Genomic DNA, 9,896 nt, shown 5'->3' with positions numbered 1-9,896 from the left:
CTGATTCTTAAAAAGGATGTTCTGCAGACAGAAAATAGCAGCAAGGATGTCCTTACTTTGCAAAAGGATCAAGACTAGTTACAAGACTAGAGACTAGAACTCTCTTTAGGAAAGTCAACATTATTAAGGGTCAAGGACAGTCTGCCCTTCTGTTCTCTTGGCATGATTTCTTAAACTCTATCCAGAAATTTATAACCAGCATGTAGCCATGAAATCACTAACCCCAAGATCTGCACTTTACCTACTATTAGTAATAATGTTAATAACATTCCAAAACCAAACCATTTTGGGAAACAGTATTAAAAAACTCCATTCTAAGTATAGGGCAGAGAAGAACTGAAGCAGGAACTCAGAGAGAAATGGAAAGACAAAATTTAAAACTCTGCATGGCTCTTAGGGTGATGGACAACAAAGAAGCCACATTAAATATAAAGAATTCGTTCATGTGATCCACATTGGCTCATGCAATCAGCAAGGAGCAAGACATTTCTGTTGCTCCTACTCTCACTTTTATTGTAACGAGCCTCAGGTATATCTCTTTCTTCTACTCACACAAATTTTAGTTTGCTACCAAAAAAATCTACAGAAAAGTTATAAAATCAAATTAACAGAGGGTAAGCCCCCTAAGGATCATATTTAGAGACAGTTATTTACCCATTGTAGGGATTAACTGCAGATTATCCATTAAAATCAGATTTTTTCCTTGATGTAAATTAGCACAGCTCCATTCAAATAAATGGGGCCATGCCTTTGACTCCCAGTTGATGATCCAGCCTGTAATGCTCTCAGAAGTGGGATTCTGTTCACCTGAACAGAGACTCCATGGGATTCCTCTGAGCAAAAAGTTGTAAGTCAGTGTTCACAGCAAGCCCAGTTTCCCACCACACCTGCTGAGATGTTTCAGCTATCCTGAATTCTCCAAAAGGCCGCTTTGTCTGCAAAGGAAGGTAAAAAACCCTCCCAAAACAGCAGCAAATTAAGAAGGGGGAAAGGGACACCCTTTATTTAAAGCACATAAAGCACAGAGAAATCTCAGCTCAGTGGGACAGTGAGCATGTGGGCGAGGGGTAATTTTTTAGATGTTTCTTCGAGAGTTACAATTTACATAGAAGTACTTATCCTTTCTGTAAAAGACACACATTTCAGACTCCCAACTTTTGGAAGCCAGACTATCTCCAAGGAGTAACTTGGTGCATATGAAGATGGGGAAAAGATAAACACAGTAGGTTTGTGGGAGTAACACGTGATTAAAAACCAAACAAAAAGCACACCAGGGTACCACTAACCAGCAGAGTCCATTTACCAGTAGAAGAATTTCTCCTGTCTAACCTGAGTTTGGTGATTTGCAGAATGCAGAAAAGCATTTTTAGAGGTCTGTTAATAGGTTTAGAGGCAACAAGGTGGCTCAGAGGAAGCAAATGTTCAGACTCAATAGATTGTGGGTGGAGAGTGATGAAATTATCACTAACAGGATGTTTTCAAAACGTTTTTCACTATGTGCAGACTTTTCGAAGACAGAAAAATAAATATGCAAACATCTCCTGGGTGTTTCAATGCTGCAAGGTATGTCTGGTCTAAGGGGACAGAACATAAAAATTATTTCATTGCTGAAAGAAGAAATAGCTTAGAGAACAGTAAACATGGAAAAGGTTTGGTCTTCCTTTCTTCTTAATAAGAATTAAATTCTTAATTTGGGAATTACTGATAACTACTTTAAAGGGCAGAATTGGAGGTGGAGGGAGAAGACTTGCACCCCTGTGTGTGTGCCATCCTATTTACCTCTCTTCCTACTCCTCTCTCCTTCTTGCCTTCCTCCTTTCCCTGGTCTCCTATAGATGTGAATTTTGGGGAGCCTGGGCCAGTTCCTCAAACACTGAATCTCAGACACAGTTTCCAAGATTTCTATGTCTCCATTATGATGGCTCTGCACCCCTTGATACAAACACAACTTCTGCAGCAGCAGTTGAGATAAACTGACATTTGTCACATTAAAAAAAAAAAAGACTTTTAGGTGTTAGGAGCAATCCCCACTCTCTTTTCAAACAGCTAAGAGACTTCCTTTAAAAATGCAACAAATAGTAGTTAATCTTCCTTGGTGTTTCTCTGGTGGCATCCATATTAAAGTGCTGGCACCTCAGTGGGAGCTGATTGAGGACTTTGGGAAGCAAACTGACTGCTCAAGTGGCACAGGTCAGGCAGGGCAGCAGGAATTAGGGAGATTTAAGGAAATATGAGAGACAAGAGACAATAATTGCTGCAGAGCCTGGGCTGAAAGCTGTAGCTATTGCTTCCTTAAGAACTGAGGCATTCTTGAGGACATGGGCCCTGAAGCAACTGTGCCAATGATTTTTTGTCTTGTTTTCACCTCCTAAAAAAGAAATTGTAATCATCACCGTGATTTTAGGAAGGGGAAAATCCAAACCACTGGAAGGTGTTTGTGAAAGGAACTTTCCATGTATAATCAATAATGATCAGGAAGGGGAAGAGATAGTATTGTGTCTACTCACAACACTCAAAGCAGCACATAAAAGATTGAGTCCTTGGAACAGCTCAAATTCAGCAGGACACTATGGAATTGACTGTGGGACTCCAGAGTTTCTCTAAGAGTCCATTCTGTTTTGAGTTTACGCCCAACAACCTTTACCTTGAAACTATCATCCTCTCCTGAAAAACCAAACCAAGCAAGAAGCACGGTGTTTTCTAAACATAAAACCAAATATTGTTATGTGGAACAAGCAGCTTTGTTAAAGAGTTCTCTTGAAGATCCACTTGCAGGCCAACACACACTTTAGATTTAAATAGTCTGGTATGTGAGGAGAAATTCACAAAGCCAGGATTCTCAACTCCTCTGTACTTGTGCCTCTTTGCTGTACTGCTAGGGTGACTCTGCTGCCAATTTTTCAAACAATTTAGAATTGAACTGTCTTTTTTTAAACCTGTGAGAGGAGAGGGGGGAGGGAAAAAGAAAAAGGAAAAAATGACGAATTTATAAAGGGAGACATAAATGTGTCGGTTTTAGAAATCATCTGCAAAGGGAGGAGGTAGGTTGGCAGGTATAATGGCAGACCAGAGCCAGAAAGCAGAGATACATCATTAAAAACATTAACTAGGTGTTTTGAAGAATTACTTTGGCAGGTTTCCAATACAACATTACTATTATTTCATGACAGACTTGATGTGTCACCAAACTGTTATATCGTTTAGACCCCTAAAAGCAAATTAGTATTTTTTAAAATAATGAAACATTTCTACCATCTCAGTTTTTGGGTGTTTTAAAACTTTTAATCCATGACAATCTGAAGCTGATTCATTCACTATTCAGAGAATAGTTGAAAAATCTCACAAAATTGTCCTGTCTTGAAGCTTTATCAAGAACTCACCATCTTACCCTACCCTTGAGTACAAAAGGACAATTTTTGACAAGGAGAGGAATAATTTCAGCTCTGGTTGACTCCTTTTGCAAGAGCTCAGGTATACCTCATTTATTGGAAATCCACTATGCATCTAATTCTGAGGGGCTGCTCATTCACTTCCATGGCTCTCCATCAGCTCCTGACAGATCATCACTTTGTTCTTTTCTTCTCTAGGTTAGGCTGCTCCTGATGTCCCTTTGCATCTCAGAGAGGACACTGCTTAGTCCATAACCACTTCCTTGAGAAAACTCTTTCAGTGAGACTGTTTTACACAAGGAACACATATTCCAGGAGCTTGTCTTCCTACACTTGAAACTCACTATGGCCAACACGTTCCTGTAGGAAGAGTAATGAATCCAGCTCCATTTTTAAGCACTGGGAAAAACATCACATGCAAAAAAGTGACAGATGGAGCTGTTTCAGCTTTTACCTAACAGTGAAAGGGGAGGTAGAAGTCAGCCTCAGCACTTTTGTCAAAATGTGTTTTTAACAAAAGACATGTGTTAAATTACCAACACATATCCATAATATTTAAAAATATTTATACTATGAACTAATGGCATCCCCTCAATTAGCAAAAAGTGTCTTCTGTATATTCCTCTGTGAGGAGGGAAACAAGTAAAAAGGCAAGGAGGACGTGGGGAGAGGTGTGCATGAGACCCAACTCTATCCCTCATGGTCCTTGCATCAGATTTATCTCCCTTTGCTGTGAGACCACCACGTGTCCCATGGTCAGAAACCTCTCATGGGGCATCACTTTCCTTTTTGCCTGCAGCACCACAACCACCAAAGCCATCTGCTTATAACTGAACTTTTTTTTTTCTCCTTCCAAAGGGATTAAAAAAAAAAAAAAAAGGTAGAGCTACTGGCAGATGAGCTTCTTTCTAAATGGGAACACTATTACAGATAGACAGAATGTTCCTTTATGTTTATGAAGCTTCTCTAGTGTTGTGTAAATGCACACTCACAGTGGAATCATGAGTTTTCTATCACCATTAGCAGCAGGACCCCAGTAGTTAAATCAAAGAAGCCTAGAAAATGCCCCAACACTGGAAGATTCCCACAAAGAAAAGCCTATTTAGATAATTAAGGAATCTTTATGATATGAAGATTTTCATCTCCCAGCAAATTATAACACATTAGGTAACACTGCCAAAAAAAGTCCTGAAAGCTTGCAAAGCCACAAACTAGAACTGGCTTTTCTTTCACATTATCTTGAAATAGTGGCTGAGGGCAAGAGGAGGGGGAAGTGAGGTGAAAAAAGGAAGAAGAGGTCACACTGAGGTAGTAAACCATTGTTTCTTTGGAAACCTTAAGTTTTGTCCAAGGTTTTTAAAATCAATATAAACAAAATATACTTGGGTTGCAGATATAAGTAAAACCCAAGAATGTCTCCCACATACATACTGTTGACAGAAAAAGAAGCTTGAAAACGGGGTTTAAATCATTCTTCTCAGCAGCTTTAAACTTCACCTTGTAGCAACTGACACTGAGCTTCTGGCAAGTGGCAGTTTCATGTATGAAATGTGTCTCCTAAAACTGAAAAGCATGCAGAGCAGAACAAGATAATGTGTCAACAAATTACATCCTAAAGACTGAAAGCAATCCAGAGAGCCTGCACTGACTGATCCCCTGGTACACAGCAAAGTACCAGCTTTCAGGCTATCACAGAGGACAGTTTAGATCTTAATAGCCTAACAGAATAACAATATATTGATTCACACTGTGGATATGGAAAATCAAACTAACAAATACCCACAGAACAACAAAAAACCAAACCACAAGCTCTCACCTCAGTAGTTTCCCCAGGAGCTCCTCCTGGGCCCCCACACATCTTTATCAAAACCTCCTCCCTGTGGTTCTGTCACCACCTGCCCCAGCCGCTTACACAGCCAGCTGTCCCCTCAGCACAACCCATCAAGCACTGACAGAGCCTAAGAAAGTGATGCCTTTGAGGGGTTTATGTTTTAATGGCACAACCTGCCAAAAATTATTTCACATTTTACCTTACGACTTAAAAGGGAGGAATCACACAATGACTATTGAGATTCCAGCCATCAGTTAGGACACTAGAAAAAGAACAGGATTGTTATTGCCAGCTTGCTGTTGGAAGTATATAGAAACTTTTTTAGTCAAGTTGCTTCAAACTCTTAATTTGAGCTCCAGAATTCCTGTTGCTTGTCAGGGAATATGAGATGAACTCCTTAATTAGTTAGCGGCAAAGCAAGATTCCCCTTGTTTTAGTGCAAAAAGCTGCTTCTTCCTATAGCTGTGCAGTAATATTTAGGATCTCGGTAAAAAAGAATTCAGCTACAGTTAATCCAGAAAACTCAGAAGAGCCTATGGTGGCAATTTTTTTTTCCTCATTTTTTTAAATGAAGTATTGAGGTAAACGCCTATCGTCCCCGAAGTTTTAATTATTAAAGACGCTGAAAGTTCAGCTGGAAGAAGAAAGGTCAATGTCTAGCCGTGGCTAACTGCGGAATGAGGGATGATAAACAGGTAAATGAATTGTGTTTTCACGGCTTACCCAGGAATTGCTGAGCCGCAGCCGCGGGATGCGCACGGCCGGAGCTCCCCCTGCTGCTCGCCCTCTGCCATCCGCTGATCGCAAATAAAATCACCCGCGGCTGCCAAAGACACCAAAGATCCGTGCCTGACCCTGTAAATGCCTCGACTGCCGTGGCTGAACCCGGCCAACAAGCCAGCCCCACACAGAGCCAGCTCGGGGAGGGCAGGAGGAGTCCCGTGGGTTGAGGTAAAGGCAGCTCGGGGAGAGCAAAGTGCAAGCGGAGCAAAGCAAGGAGTGAATTCCCTGCTTCCCGTGGCAAATCAGCCATCCCCAGAGAGATGGGCCTGTCAGGAATGGTGACTTGAGAGAACAAACGCCATGGCTCCCGATGTCCCCTCTTCTTCCTTCTCCCCCCGCGTTATGTCCATGTGCTGTGGGCTGCAATGTCCCTGCTCAGCCCGGCTGTGCCCCTGGCACCCGAACTCCTCCCCACGGCAGCAGGGAAAGCAGAAAGGCCTCGGCTCCGGGCAAGCCTCGCTCAGCAGCAACAGAAACATCTCTGCATCATCACCCCCTGCTCAGCACAAACCCAAACCAGCCCCCGGCAGGAAAACCAACCCTGCCCCGGCCAGAACCTGCACTCAGACCCACACACCAAATCCCAACCTTCCACATCCTGGCTGGCTTCGGGTAACACGAGACATCCCAAAACTCACTTTTAAGCCTAGCCCTAGTGACCATTTTTTTCTTAACTGATGATATAAAATACATCAAGCAGTAATCCCAACCAAATACCAATTCCTGTTATGAAAATAAGATTTATAATATTTATTGTTTACTTACATATAATAAATATAATACAGAACAAAAACACCACACCCATTGATTGTATTACACAGGCTGTTAATCAGAATACATTACATTTTCTTTTCATCAGCCCTTTTACAGGGTTTTGGTACTGGATATTAAGAATTTCAATTTATAAACATGTTAACATAAAAACAATCTTCCAATTTCCACCTTCATGCATGTTTCAAATATTCATATATATACTGGTTTTGTTAAAAATATATAAGCACTGTTCAGTATTTTCAATATAGGACTTCAATTTCCATTCATTAGATCTCTATTAACGTAGAGAATTTCAAAATAATTAATAGCTTAAATCTGATTTTAATTAAAAATACTTATTCTATATTTTTTTATTTAACCGACCTCCCATCAGAAAATTAAGTGACAGGACAATGAGACCCCAGGCAAAAGCCAGTGCTCACTTTCATAGAACAAAGGGTAAAAGCCCTGGTTCTTGCTTCACCTGTATTATCCTTGAAGAATGGAGACACAATTTGGTATAAAGAGGGCAGGAGGAAACCAGAGTTTCTGAAGAGATATACATCTTCATTTCAGATTTACCACTGCCATCCTGCTGTTTTCTTGGCTTAAAAATCACTGCATCAAACCCTGATATATGTTTTTCACTGCATGAATATCCTTGGCATTAAATGGAAATTAGATTAAAATGCTACATTTCTTTTCTATCAAAAATAGATCAAGGTTTAACACACTCTGAAATCAGGTTTTCAAGTGCAAATGCAACACACATCAGCAATTCATGTTCTGCTTTCACTAAGGAAAATGGTTAAAAGATGATGCATAAAGATGTTTCATAGAGGATACTTGGATATCTGGAACTTGCTGTGCTCTCAGAAGATCTGAATTATCGGCAAACTACAGATTTCAGGGGGGAAAAAAGTTTTCTTCAGGTGAAAGCTCTTCAGTTAAAGCAGCATCCACTTGAGAAGTGTAACTGAGAATTCCCCAAAACTCAGTACAAAATGCAATGCCAGAACAACCATCAAAGCTATGACTGGTTTTGTGCATCTTTTAATTCACTCAGGTTTCAGGGGTTTTGTAACTCAAGGTTTCATTCAAACAATTTTGTTTTACTCTACTCAAAAGAGACCTTACGCAAGTTTTAAATCATTACAAACACCCCTTGAGCTCTACAGTGCTGAAGTTGTACCTCATACTTAGTACATTTCTCTAATTCCATTCAGATAACATCAACACCTGGCTACTCTTTCCATGTAGCTTTGTGTAAACAGCCTCTGTGAGTGCAAATTGACAGGGAATTTCTTTGTAACTGCATTGGATGGACTTCAAAAAAACCAAACAACAAACAAAAAATACCTCCAAAGTCTCCAAATATATTTTTTTTCCTTTTTTTTTTTTTTTAAAGCAATCACAGGGCTTAATTTAAGCCTTCAGCTTCAATATGAAATGATTATTTAAAATACCTGCTTTCTACATGGGATCAAGATCAAACAGAGATCAATCCAATAAACTACTGCCCAAGCACTTCCTGTGTGGAATTGGACCATGCAAGAAATAACCCAAATGATTTTATAGCATATGCTTCCTGCTTTCCTACTAATATTCCTGATTTTCAATTCACATTTTTGTTTTAAATTTTTGTAGTAGGTTTTTTTTTCCCTTCTCTAACAAGAAAGTGACACTGTTTGGAAAGTCCCTGCTCTTCCCCTAGTTGATGAAAAAAGTAAGTAGATTCTAAAATATTTTATAAATTATTCATTCTGGCAGTGGAACTAACTTGATTGGCATGCAAGAGGTCAGATTTAGGTAGAGAGAAGCAGCACCTATGACAGACAAGGAAGACTTGAGGACTGGCAACATCAGTAACACATTGACTTGTATCATTGATCAACATACAATCATTTGCTTATTATAAAATTAGTTCTGTGCTAAATGGCTAATTCCCCTCAGCTCGGTAAGTGTGGGATATTGATTGGTTTTATTTTGTTGGGTTTCTTAAAAAAAAATAAGGTGGGTAAAAATTCATATTTTTATATGAACATGTGAAGAACTATAGAATAAACAGACCTGAATTTTTGTTTCTGAGGCCATTTCAGTATCCAGTCATATTTCTTCTGTAGAACATAAGGAAAATTTGTGCACCTTCCCTGAAAAAACCTTCAGAAGTTCATTAATAAAAGAAAGGGAGCACTGGATGCAACTTTATAAATTGAGATGCAGTTAAATGACTCTGAACTTGAAGAACTAAACAGCTGCTTTCTACAAAAATCCTCAGAGAAAAGCTCTTTATGCTTTTTAGAAGTAGGAAGTGAAAGCCAGATGAAATTCTGGATGCATTCCACATCATGACAGGCATGTCCAGAAAAGGTCTGGTTACCTACTAATACCAGATGTAATGACAAGAGTGAGAACACAGATCTCTAAGTAGTCACATTACACGTCAGATTTATGCTTTATGTCAGATTTCTAACACCACAGAGGACCAGGGCACTCAAAATACAATTACACTGGCTTTACCTAGAGAGGAAATTCACTTTGCAATGAATGCAACAGGGCATGGAAATGGAAATGTCAAAGCAGAAATCATCAAGAGGAAGCTGAAGCTCAAGGCTGGTGACTATGATCACATGTTCTCACTACGGACAAATGAAGTGTACAGCAAAGTGCAGGGGTTAATATTTCTGAAGCTGCTGATTTTAAACAAACATCATGTAGCAAGACATATTCATCTTCTAAATAATTAAGCTGCAGACTGGCTATGTGGAAATGTGTTTTGTGATCAGTAACAGTGGTGTGTTTACCATCTTTACCAGCACTAAAATCTCTCCACTTATATTACTGAGGTCTTAAAGCAAATCACTCCAAATACATGCTGCAGACAGAAATACTGCAAAGGCATAAAGGTCAACCTGACTGCAGAGTTCTTTTCAATAAAGTTTTACCTTATTAATGCTGTCTATGACTCTTGTGGGCTTTGGATCAAATCCCATTCTAGCCAAAGTAACTTTACTGGAAAAGCAAACAAAAAATCCCTCAAAGTGATGAGAATTCGTAAAAATTTTATGATATAAATGAATATATTTATGTTAGAAATTTATACTGATCTATCCCAGAATCAGATTATGTATTATTACAGC

Source organism: Cyanistes caeruleus, chromosome 7, assembly GCF_971803275.1.
Source record: "Cyanistes caeruleus chromosome 7, bCyaCae1.hap1.1, whole genome shotgun sequence".
In the NCBI taxonomy this organism is placed as follows: Eukaryota; Metazoa; Chordata; class Aves; order Passeriformes; family Paridae; genus Cyanistes; species Cyanistes caeruleus.
The sequence above is the reverse complement of the archived record's forward strand: the minus strand, read 5'-3'. Positions refer to the sequence as shown.